Source organism: Dermochelys coriacea, chromosome 4, assembly GCF_009764565.3.
Source record: "Dermochelys coriacea isolate rDerCor1 chromosome 4, rDerCor1.pri.v4, whole genome shotgun sequence".
Taxonomy (NCBI): Eukaryota; Metazoa; Chordata; order Testudines; family Dermochelyidae; genus Dermochelys; species Dermochelys coriacea.
In genome coordinates this window covers 124,883,394-124,896,185 of record NC_050071.1, presented here as the reverse complement: position 1 = coordinate 124,896,185, position 12,792 = coordinate 124,883,394, and the positions used below count along the sequence as shown (strand labels likewise).

General features: G+C 41.4%; 1 protein-coding gene across 9 annotated transcripts in view; it reads left to right on the top strand.

The window, feature by feature from the left end:
* Positions 1–12,458: 12,458 nt before the first annotated feature.
* Positions 12,459–12,792, top strand: part of RGS12 (regulator of G protein signaling 12) — a 173,554-nt gene continuing 173,220 nt past the window's right edge. For 7 of the 9 annotated variants that reach the window (XM_043512523.1, XM_038400158.2, XM_043512522.1 and 4 more), the window contains exon 1: positions 12,460–12,645. The gene's annotated coding sequence lies outside the window, so the exon portion shown is untranslated. Of the gene's footprint in view, positions 12,646–12,792 lie in introns of all 9 variants that reach the window. The other 2 variants (XM_038400163.2, XM_038400161.2) reach the window with 2 other exon arrangements.

Genomic DNA, 12,792 nt, shown 5'->3' with positions numbered 1-12,792 from the left:
AGTGAGTAGAGTGGAAAATTGTTTCTTGGCGCCAAAGAATAACATCTTTCAGCATTATAAATCCAAAATGTGAGTATCTTTAGGCGTTATTAAACCTTAGCATTATTATCGGGCTGTATAATTATTAACTTTTTTGTTATAACTGGTTCACATGTAATAAATAAGCTCCATAAAAGAAAAGTAACAGTGTTAATGCTTAATAGACTAAAAAAGTGTCTATTAAACAACCAGTGTCAGGTTATAATGTTGAAAATTTTTTTGTTTGTGTAAACGCTGTAACTAACTGTTTTAATAGGTAAGTGAATGTATGTTACTAATCATTGAACCTTTTAAGCAGTGAAAAGATGTGTTGGGATGGCTACAATGTGGTTTAAATCGCCAACCATGTGGTGGGTGTGTCAGCCATCCTTAACGCTATAATGCTTGCAGTTAGGAGCACAGTACATAACAATATTCAAATGCCCCATGGCAGAAAGAGGAAAAAGAAAACCCTCAGAAGCTGAGTATCATAAACGAAAGGCTGAGAAGGAAAAGGACCAAGGGAAACAACAGGGATCCTTCCTGAAATATCTTCTCTTTAATCCAAATAAAGATGGAAGTAGTTCACAGCATCCAGATAAACGAATTTTATTTGGAGAGGAGGTTAACCCACATCCAAAAAAAACAAAACAGTTTGGAAACTCAAGATGATGGAAACTTATTTCTAGATGAAGGCAGCTCACAGCATTAGACTGATACGGAGCTGGAGAAAATTTATTCACCTTCAGAGACGCGTGCAGAAATTGAAGTAAATGAAGTAGAAGGAAGAAAGGATGAGGAAGTTACAAACAAGTTATAGTATGGGGACCCAGCTTCATGGCCCAGATGTGATGACAGTGTGCAGCAAATATTCATGGAACATGAACCCAAACAAGTTCATGAATTTCCATTCCCTAAGGATGGAGAAAAAAGAAAATTCTCTGCTTAGCATTACAAGAGGAAACTCAATAATGCGGAAGAAATTCATCGAAACTGGTTATAATATTCAGTGTTGAAGGACTCTGTGTTTTGCTTTTGCTGCAGGTTGTTTAGAAATCATGTAATTGGTACATCATTACTGAAAATGGTTCACAAAAAGAAAAGGAGTACTTGTGGCACCTTAGAGACTAACATTTATCTGAGCATAAGCTTTCGTGAGCTACAGCTCACTTCATCGGATGTGAATACAGACTAACACGGCTGCTACTCTGAAACCTGAAAATGGTTCGAAGGACTGGAAAAACACATCTTCAATTCTCTCTTCACATGAAAGAAGTATAGAACATTTGGAATATTTTCAAAATTGGACAGAACTTGAATTACAATAGTTTTTTCCTTTTTTCTATTGATGAAGAAAATTTGTGTGATCAAGCAAAACAGATAAGAGAATTTTGTATAAAACTGGAGTTGGCATTGACTCACGAAAATTCAAAAGACATTGATGCTACAGATTTGTGTATTGAGCTTAAACATTCCACTCCTGAAGAAGTATTGCAGTTTCTTTGTGAAAATTGTTTTCCAAAAAATTTTTATAGCTCTATGTATTCTTTTAACTTTGCCAGTGTCTGTAGCTAGTGGGGAAGGTAGTAGCTTCTCAATGTTACGTTTTTCTCAAAATTGTATCTGCGTTCAACAATAGTGCAAAAGAGACCTTGTTGGACTTGCCACAATGCCAACAGAGCATAAAATAGCTGGAAACATGGATCTAAAAGAACCAGTGACTGAATTTTCAAAACTTAAAGCAAGAAAAGTCATGTTTTAAGACCACAGAATGTGGTGTGTGTGGGTTTTTTTTTTTTTTTAAATTCGGGGTGTTTTGTAAATACAGGTTAAGATTCATTGAAGAGTTTTTTCTTATTTCTTTCTATATTGGATGTGGTGGTAATGGCAGTTAAAGCAGGATAGCGTAATGGATGATTTTAGATTAGTAATAAATATTTAACATTTTTAATGCATTTTATTTGAAATTGGACTGAAATATCTCTCGTGTACAAATGTATTCTGAAAACTTCGTGCCCCTATTTTATCTGATCTCAGAAACATTGGACTGACGGACAAATCGAATAATTAAGCCTCTGTTTTAATGTTAATGTTTTAAAAGGGGAAAAGAAGGGGCAAAATGTTTCCTAGTTTACCAAAAACATCAGCCCTTGGGAATTGCCCTTGGGGTTGCGGGTGGTGATTGCACGGTTCGTCTAGGGCACCAGTTTCTGGCAGCTAGTCTAGGGCCATCCTGGCTTGGATATGTCCGCATGAGCTGCTATCACATTCTATGACTGCAAATGTAGACATTCCCTAAGTAAACAGAAAGCACAGTGGGATGGTGATAAATTCTAGTCTTGGGTATATGCGCATAGGGATAATCCACAGCCTTGTTGTAATTTCTCCAATTTTGTTTTCAAATGTAAGAACAAATTTTACACCCTTTATGTGAGTTGGCTGCAGGTAAAGATTGTTAAGCTTTTGAGATATTCAGTTAGCCCCAATTATAACTTGAACACCTTGTTCTAACATTAAAATGTCTGGTAGTCTTTGCAAGATTGAGATATTGCTTCTGTGCACATATGTGATTTAGGGGAAGAAAACTGTGTGCATGGGGGTGGAAGAGAAGTTAAAGAAAGTGAGAAATTTGGAAACAAGTAAGCAATTGAGGAGAAAGGAAAAGTGAAGGAAGGAGAGACTGAAAGAGAACATAGCAGAAGGAGGGAGCAAACAAACTAGTAAAGAGAGAAAGGGTGGGAGAGAAAATTAGACTTAAACAACAAAATGGAGAGACGCCCAGATACAATGTTGAAGGGGAGAAAATATAAACAACAAGGAATAAAAGAACAAATGCAAGACAAATTCAGTATGTTAACATCTATTTTATGCAGCCCTGTTCTGAAATGTTAGTCAAATAATTAATGGTGTACACAAAGTGGTATTACTATTTTTATTCTAGAAGACTCTGAGCATAGCAGCACAAGTATTTTTTTTACCCCAGAAAGATGTTAAGTAATTTTTTCCCAAGCCCCACTTATAACAGGATTCCATTGTAAGTAGAAAAGATTTTCCTATGTTGATAATAGCAATTAGAGACAAGGTAGGTGAGGTAATATCTTTTATTGTACCAATTTATGTTGATGAGATTAGTGTCAAGCTTTAGAGCATATACAGAACTCTTCATCTCTTGTTTTTGCTCATGTACACAGAGCCTAGGACTTTAAAAAAAATGGGGGGGGGGGATATCCTTGTAGTGTCTCCCAGTCAAATTAATCTAAATATGGGAAAATGGAAGCCTTATCTTCTCTTCCAAGCCCTCTGCTCCCTCCTTTCTCTGTAACTACAAACACAAACCATCTGTCCTCTAAATTGATTTAGTAATTTTCCCCAAGTTTTATGGGTAGCATACTTCCTGTGTGTGTATGTCTGAGGATACATCTTTAAATTAGTGTTCTTTTTTTTATAATGTTTTGACAAAATTTCAAACATGTTTTGCCCCCCCCCTTTTTTTTTTCAATTTGATTTTATTCATAATTTTCAGGTTAACACACTTCCATTTTCCCACAGATTTCTTTCTACAGAAGTCAGACCAAGTGCTTTATCAGAACAAACATTCATAATGAGAATGAGTAATTTTAAGTGTGTTCATTAACAAAAGTGAAAAAGTATCCAAATTAGCTACAGATGGCTAATTTCTAAAGACAGATTCTTAACTTGTTTGATTCAAAATCTGGCCTAATCTTAAAATTGTTGTTTTAATGGAGAATGTGGTTGGAATTCTAAATCCATTTCTCTAAATCAATCACTCTGTGCTGCAAAATTTTTAAATAGATAATAAGACTCCTGTGTGAGAAGGTATTTTGGTATTTGTTAACAGGTGATATTCAAAATGGAACAGAATTAAGTTATCAACATCTACAAGCTCAATTTTTAAATGCATGAAGAAAGATATAGAATGGATGTCATCTGGTAGGCCAGGGTCTGCTTTGCATGACCAGGAAGTTACCCCTTTAAAAAGAGGTTAATTAGCATCCTTAAAATACCACTATCAGAGGGTGGTTGGCCTCAATACATGAAGGAGGTCCAGGGCTCCTGTGCCAGAACAGTTGCTCCCATTTGGCCAATTAAGTGGGTGAGGCAGCTCCTGGACACTAAAAAAGGATCAGCAAGAAACCCAGCGAGTCAGAGTAGATTCCTTCAGTCAGGAAGGGCAGGTGAGAGCTGCCACAGGCCAGCCCCAGCGACTGGAGTCCTGGAAGGAAGCAGAAGGTGGTTGCTGGCAAAAGGCAGGAGATCAGCAAGATGGGTTTGCTGTCTGGTGTCCCTAAGTCAGGCCCAAAGGACTAGAGAGGGCTAAAGGCAGGAGGAGAAGCAGCTAAGGGAGTTGCCTGCTGGCTGTCATCTGCAGAGCTGACGTTAAGGGCTGAAAACGGGAGAAGCTGACATCTCCAGGGCTGGAAATGGTCAGAGGTCCCAAAAGAACGAGAGATACTCCCCCAGCAAGGCTGCTTCCAGCATAGAGGCTATCGAGGGTCCTACTGGGAAGACAGGGGTTGCACTCCAGTTGGAAGGGCTGGAGCAGCTGTCCTGGTAGAAGGACAGAAGAGGACTGACAGACTGCCCAGATGTGGGCAAAGATACCAGTGTGCGGTATATGGGACACTGAGGGATGAGATGTCTTGACTTTTAACTGCTTGCGCTGACATGAGAAATGGATGACGTCTTTGCAACTTTTGTTATAGATTATTTGGACCATACTGTTGTAAGAAACCAGCCCCAAGGATGAGTAAGATTGAGACAAGAAATCTTGAAATGAAGTTATTAGGTCATCTGAGGAGAAACTGAGGCAGGCATGCCTGTCATGCTGCAACTTGCCCCAGAAGGGCACTCCAAGTGGGGCTGCCCTATAACAGCTACATCTAAACAATCAACTTGAAGATTGTCTTAGGAATGCAAACTATAGGCTACATCTAGACTAGGAAAACAGATTGTTTAAAATTTTGTTCAGGGTTTTTTTTTGTTTTGTTTTTTTACACTCTACTAGATCAATCCTCAGGCTAGTAAGTATCAGGTACCTTTTTTGAGACTTGACTGTAAATTTGAAACCTCTAAGGACAAGCTAACTATATGTATAATAGAAAACTTAACATCTTACTATACTATTTGGAATATTGTTGTCTTACGGTGATGTCTTTTACAAAAGAGCTGTGTTCAGGTTGTTTTTTTTTTTTTTTGAAAAATAATCCTTTTTATATTTCCTTTAATACAAAAGTATGAGACTTTTATAAAAAGACCTACTTCAAGATGTGAATTTACCATGCCTACAGTACATCAAATGTATAAAGTCAAGTAGTAACTAATCAATTGCTTTTTAATAAAGCTTATACAAGTTTTAGAACATGACCCTGACATAGCATGTAAACTATAAGCAGAGTCTGTATGCGCTCTCCCCTGACATCTAGGGGTGAGCTCTGGAAAAAGACTTCAGAAGCTGATCTTGTTTGCATGGATGCTTAGCATGATGATCACTTGTGGCTGGTGTTGGATCCCCAGTCTCCTTGTTATTGGGGCAGGAGTAATAAAGGGTGGTTATCCTTGTTGTGTGAACCAACGGCAGCAGAACAGTATCTGGCCTACCCCCCTGGAGGGACTCAACTGAACGGCACTCACTAAGCAGGGGACATGGGTTCCAAAGCCCAATGAGTTGAGAGAGGCACTTGTAGGTGTGGGCCCTGTTTAAGGGTCCTAGAGACCATTTGACCCTTCCTCTCTCCATGGTATAATAAAAGAGCGAATTTAGATGCAATTGAGAGTCTTGATACATGCTGCAGAGGTGATATTGTTATGCTTCTAACAAGCACATCGAATCTTGTAAAGGGTTATCCCCTTTATTATATTTATATAAACGCCATATTTATTGAGAGTACAATTTCAACATTGAAAGCAGCATATGCTTCCACACACACCTATCCCAAACGGTTCTGCAGCTGGATCTTAGTTACTAGTCCTTAGTGTTGTGCAGTCAGTTTCAGTGGCCAGGTGAAACTGCACTGTGCATGAGGGAGGGGGAGCTGGGCCTCTGTCGAACACATTCGAAGCGCCAATGTTGATGCAGAACTAACCCAAAGTCCCATGGCAATAAACCCTTTTTTTATAGTGATAAGTTCCCATACAAGTCTATGGACCTTGCTGTGTCACACTGGAGCTGTCAATCACAAGGTATTCAAGGTTGCTCTTAATTAGCATTATTTTGAGTTGGTATTGGGAGGATCGGCAACTGTTTATCATCTGTCCCTTTGGCTCAACTCCTTATCTCATCCTTGGGGTGTATGCCTTTGTTTTAGGGTCATTAATCTGCCATCCAGGTGATTGATGATAAAGTTGGTGCCTCTTGACTCCTCCGCTCCCTTCTTGACCATTCGGCCCTGTTGTCCTTTCTCAGTTCTACCATACATTCTTCACTCACAAGCGGCCAGCAGAGCAGAGAAGCTGCTGGAGAGAGCCAGAGCAGAGCCCTACAGAGGCGTGGCAATCGGCCGTTAGGGCGACGAGCGAGTGCCTGAGCAATGCAGCATGCAAGGTGCCTCCTTACCTCCCTCCCTGCCTTCAACACAGGGTGGGAGGTGAACTCTGCAGATGAACCCCTGAACTCTGGGGCTGCACTGGCCAAGGACAGCAACTGTGAGTGGGGTATAGAGAAGGGACAGGCATGTTAAAGGGACTTTTGGGTTGCTGGACTTAAGACCCTGAGGGGGGAAAAGGACATTGCCCAACTTACTTGGCGGTGGGTCTTTTGCTCATGGTTTGTGTTTATGAACCCTAGTTGCGGTGTTTTCCCAAATAAATGCTGACTTAATAAAAGGAGGGAATTAAAAGTTTTTGCTACACTACTCCTCTCGCAAGCACAGAGTCTAAGTATTGCCTCTTAAAGGTGCCCAGGGGGTGGTGTCTAATTATCCCAGGTCACTGGGTGGGGGCTCAAGCCGGTTTTGTGTTTTATTATTGAAAAGGAGCCCCTAGTTACTGAACCCAGCCCTTGTTGCTGCTGGCTCCACCTGGCAGAAGGGTTATAACACAATTCATTTCAACTTACATTAATAACAAAGCACTCATTCATTTGAAAATGGCAATCCAAAAACTATTTTTATATATATGGATATCCATTGTGTTGATTACTAAACAATGTAAATAGACTCACCCAATTCACCTGCACTCCATTCCCAGCCTCTCACTCTCCTCTCTGGCGCTAAGCAGGTTTTGGGTGGTGGTGGGGAAGGCTGTCCTCCTATGTTTGGTGGAACTCTTGTTGCAAGTCTAATAATAAATTTCTCTCTCTTTCGTGTGTGTGTGTGTGTTTGTTTATGAATGCCTCTATATAAATGCAAGAAGTTTAAAAGCAAAAATATGTGAACTAGAATGCCTGGTAATGGAAGAGGATCTTATTATAATTACTGCTGAAACATGGTGGAATGTTAACTAATGGGTATTGTAATTCCTGAAACACTACAAAAGCAGATTAGGCCAAAGAGGTGAGGGAGTACTGATCTATATAAAAGACACCATAGCATTTAGCAAGATTAAAAATTCTAAGTGGTTGACAGTTGACTCTGTATGGATAGAAGGCCCGAACGGAAAGAACACAAATATGCTACTAAGGCACTACTAATCTCCTGATCAAGAAAAGGATATTGCGTGCACAATGCTGAGTGAAATCAAAAAGGAAGCAAAGTCAAACAATATAATAACGGGGGACTTCAACTAGCTGCTTATAAATTTGGTTAAATATTACAAAGGACAAAATGTAGAGAAGCAAGTTGTTGATGTGTTAAATGACTACTTCTTGGCCCTGGTCTACACTACAGGTCGAATTTAGCCGCGATAGGTTGATTTTATAAGCAATGCGGCTACACAACCAATTCCATTCCATCGACCTAAAGGGCTCTTAAAATCGACTGCTGTACTCCTCCCCGGAGAGGGAAGTAGCACTAAAATCAACCTTTCTGGGTTGTGCAGACACAGCGTTGTGCAATTCAACGGTATTGGCCTCTGGGAGCTATGCCAGAGTACTCCAATGTGACCCCTCTGAACAGCACTTTCAACTCTGATGCAATAGCCAGGTACCCAAGAAAAGCCCTGGGAACTTTTGAATTTTATTTCCTGTTTGGTCAGCATGGCAAGTTCAACAGCATAGGTGACCATGCAGTCCCAGAATTGCAAACGAGCTCCAGCATGGACCCAACGGGAGGCACTGGATCCGATTGCTGTTTGGGGAGAAGAATCTGGGCAGGCAAAACTCCGATCAAAAAGAAGAAATGCTAATATATATATTATATATGCCAAAATCGCACAGGGTATGGTGGGGAGAGACTACACCAGGGACACACATCAGTGCCGTGTGAAAGTTAAGGAGCTCAGGCAAGCCTACCAAAAGACAAAGGAGGCAAATGGTTGCTCCGGGTCAGAGCCCCATACATGCTGCTTCTACCATCAGTTGCATGCCATTCTGCGGGGGGGACCCTACCACTACTCCACCACTGTCCGTGGACACCTGCAAGGGGGGAGTCTCATGCAAGATGGAGGAGGATTTTGTGGATGAGGAAGAGGAGGAAAATGCACAGCAGGCGAGTGGAGAATCCGTTCTCCCCAGCAGCCAAGAAGTTTTCATCATCCTGGAGCCAATAGCCTCCCAAGGCGAGTTCCCGGAACCTGAAGGCGGAGAAGGCACCACTGGTGAGTGCACATTTGTAACTACACTACAGGGTTAAAAGCAATTGTGTTTAATGTTTGATTTGCCCTGAAGAATTGGGATGCATTCGCAGCCAGTACAGCCTGTTAACGTGTCTGGGGATGGAGCAGGAATCCTCCATGAAGCTCCTGTTCTGTTACTTTCTTTGTTCGGCTTGTCTTGTAGTAGATGACTTCTGGGTACCTTTTTGGCTCTGTCAATCTGTTTCTTCACTTCACTACAAGACAGGCCCAACAAAGAAAGAAACAGAATGCCACTAGCTGTCACCTACAGCCCCCAACTAAAACCTCTTCCAGCGCATCATCAAGGATCTATAACCCATCTTGAAGCACAGTCCCTCACTCTCACAGACCTTGGGAGACAGGCCAGTCCTTGCTTACAGGCAGACCCCCAACCTGAAGCAAATACTCACCAGCAACTACACACTACACAACAAACACACCAACCCAGGAATCAAACCCTGCAACAAACCCCGGTACCAACTCTGTCCACGTATCTATTCAAGGGACACCATTATAAGACCTAACCACATCAGCCACACCATCAGGGGCTCATTCACCTGCACATCTACCAACGTGATATATGCCATCATGTGCCCGCAATGCCCCTCTGCCATGTACATTGGCCAAATGGGACAGTCTCTACGCAAAAGAATAAATGGACACAAATCTGACATCACGCATTATAACATTCAAAAACCATTAGGAGAACACTTCAATCTCCCTGGTCACTCAATAACAGACCTAAAACTGGCAATTCTTCAACAAAAAAACTTCAAAAACAGACTCCAAGGTGAAACTGCAGAACTGAAATTAATTTGTAAACTGGACACCATCAAATTAGACCTGAATAAAGACTGGGAGTGGTTGGGTCATTACAAAACCTAATTTCCCCCTACTCACACCTTCTTGTCAACTGTTTGAAATGGGTCACTCTCATTACCACTACAAAAGTGCTTTTTCCTCCCTTGGTATCCTACTGTTAATTGAATTATCTCATTAGACTGACCTCCCACGTGGTAAGGCAACTCCCATCTTTTCATTTGCTGTGTATTTATATCTGCTCCTATATTTTCCACTCCATGCATCTGATTAAGTGGGTTCTAGCCCACGAAAGCTTATGTCCAAATAAAGTTGTTAGTCTCTAAGGTGCCACAAGGACTCCGTTGTTTTTACTTCTTCATGTTTACGTTAACTATTCTTTTCTTCCAACACAATCCTTTTCATAATTCCCTTCATCGGAATAGACGTTATCAATCTCTCTATTAAAAGCTATGGTTAGGTTGCACTTTGTTGAGGCAACAGCAGACAAACTACTGCCCATCTTGCACTCCTATGACAATGACCTGCATAATATAGCCCAGTGGCTCTCAACCTTTCCAGACTACAGTATCTCTTTCAAGAGTCTGATTTGTCTTGTATACCCCAAGTTTCACCTCACTTAAAAACTATTTGCTTACAAAATCAGACATAAAAATACAAAAAAGTGTCACAGCACAGTTACTGAAAAATTGCTTATTTTCTCATTTTTACATATAATTATAAAATAAATCAATTGGAATATAAATATTATACTTACATTTCAGTGTAAAAAGCAATATAGACAAGTCATTGTCTATATATTTTAGTTTGTACTGACTTTCCTAGTGTAGTCTGTTGTAAAACTAGGCAAATATCTAGATGTGTTGGTTTACCCCCTAGAGGTACACATACCCTTGGTTGAGAAACAGTGGTACAGCCCACCTGTTTCTTGATCTCCTTGCATACTAACTGCTCCTTGAGGCCCCATAATCTGTATTGCCAACTCAACAATTCAAAAAGCATGATATTTAAAAAAAATAAGTTTGGGTTCTTTTTATTTGCTATTTGGTTTCTGAGCATTTAAGGTGCTCTCACTGCAAGCTCATTTACAAGCTTTTCTCTGCAACCAGGAGGTCTAGAAGTTTATTTTTTTTTTTTTTTTTTTTTTTAAATGAAAGCAGATGAGGTTCTCATGCTGTCCTGATTTCAGTAATCTGGCTGTAAGAAAACCTCAAATATATTGCACCTTGTGATAAAATTGTAGAAGCTGGCAATATTGCCTAACCATTTGGGTCTTAGTTCCTGCTACGCTGGCTCTGCCCCGATGGGCACGGGTCCTAATTTTCACAAAAATTGTCTCCTCTTCCACTGAACTACCCTCTGCCTGCTCAAGCCTCACACTACCTCCTCCACTCCCTATTTTCACTTCCCCAATGGCATCTGCCTTATATCCCATCTGATTTGCCCATCTGAGTCTGCTGGTGCTCCCTGCCTCCTGCCCCCTTCACTTGGCACTACCGTCCAAGTATAACACTTTCCTGCTCCCCCTGCCTTGTGCTCCTTCCAAGCCCTCCAGGTTCCTGTCTCACATTCCAAATGACATGTCAAATCCCTGTCTCAGGATAGACTGATTTAAATCACTAATTTTTATCATGATTTCAATCAGCAAGTAGGACACCTTGATTAAAATCAATTTTAATCTTGCTTTGCACTAATATATTTGTTATTTTCCTAAAGTGAGGTTAGTTCTCCTTGGTTGGTATAATTTGGTACTTGTTTTTCCAACTATAAGGATACATTATATTTATACCTATTTATTTAAACAATTATATAGCTTACCATACATGTAGCCTGGTTCTTAATTTTTACATTTTTTGTTAGAAAATGGTGAATGACATCTCTTATTTATGAGATGATTAATTTTTGGTCAAGTTGCATTTGGATGGCAATAGGAATTCAATTAAAATTCATAAAAACTATTTTACAATTTCTTTATTACTTAAAACTAAATTAAATTGTGCTGAATACATAAGAAAAATATCAAAACTTCTTTTGCATTTATAAGTAATAGATGTATTAAACAATGGAAGTATTATGTTAGTGAATTGAACTGACTTTAGAACTAGTAAATCTCACCCTCTCACACCTATGTTTTTATTCATAGATTGAAAGAGGAAAACAAGCTTTCCTGCTTTTTCAACTCCTAATTGGTTTCTTAACTTCCAATGAGCTACTCATTGAACTGAGGTAGTTGGGAAAAAAATGAAGAAAATAGTCTCTCAGCACCACTAGAAGAGGCTCTTGCTTTTAAAAGCCAGCTAAGCACTTCAACAGACTGGCTTCAGGGGCTTCCAGGAGTTGAGTATTTCCACTTTCTTTAAAACTCAAACGTGAAGCTCCAATGTATGGCTTAATATTTTTTGTATATATTGTTAAGGATTTTCATGGATTACAGGAAACTGAGCCCTGAACTCAGATGGTCATAAATTCACATTTAATTTTAAATAGGGTTTATTTTTAAAAGTAAATGTATTTGGTTTAAATAAAATCTGCTTTTAAAGCGAAAAATTGTCCGCCTAGCCCTACCTACCTCGTACACACCCCACGCTCCTGAGAGCGCCCGCTCTCTTCCCCCCCCCGGCCTCGCACCTCGAGCCCCAACGACTGCCCCAGCTCCCAACCTCGCACCCCTCGGGGGTGGGGCCCGTAAAAGTCTGCGCATGCGTATTATAACTCCGCCGGTGGAGGATGGGCACGCTCCCGTCCCACGCTAAAGACTTGTGCGCTGCCCACCGCGCCCTTGTCAGGCGTTGAAGCAAGAAGAAAACTACAGCTTCCGGCATGCAACGCGCAGCGGCCCAAGGCGGTAGGCGGCGGCGGACTGGCAGCGGTGCATGCTGGGAGCTGTAGTTCCCGGTTCTTTGTATTGTCTCTTCTCTCCGGTCGGGAACCCGACCGCCACTCCTGCCGGGTGAGTGACTGACAGCTCCCTGCAGCCAGTGGCCGAGGTGCTGGGTGGTGGAGAGAGGCGCCCGTCGCCCCGGTGACCGGTGGCGAGCTGGTGACTCGGTGAGGCGCTGGAGTCCTGGGGGAAGGGAGGTGAGTGGGTTTGGGAGCCGTGCTCCCCCCCCCCCCCCGCGCCTGCCCGACCAAACCGACTGTGTGCGCGGGACCCTACTCAAGACGGGGGGGGGTGGAAGGAGTAAAGTGGGGGAGGGGAGAGACCTGAGGGGAATCGGGGGAGGG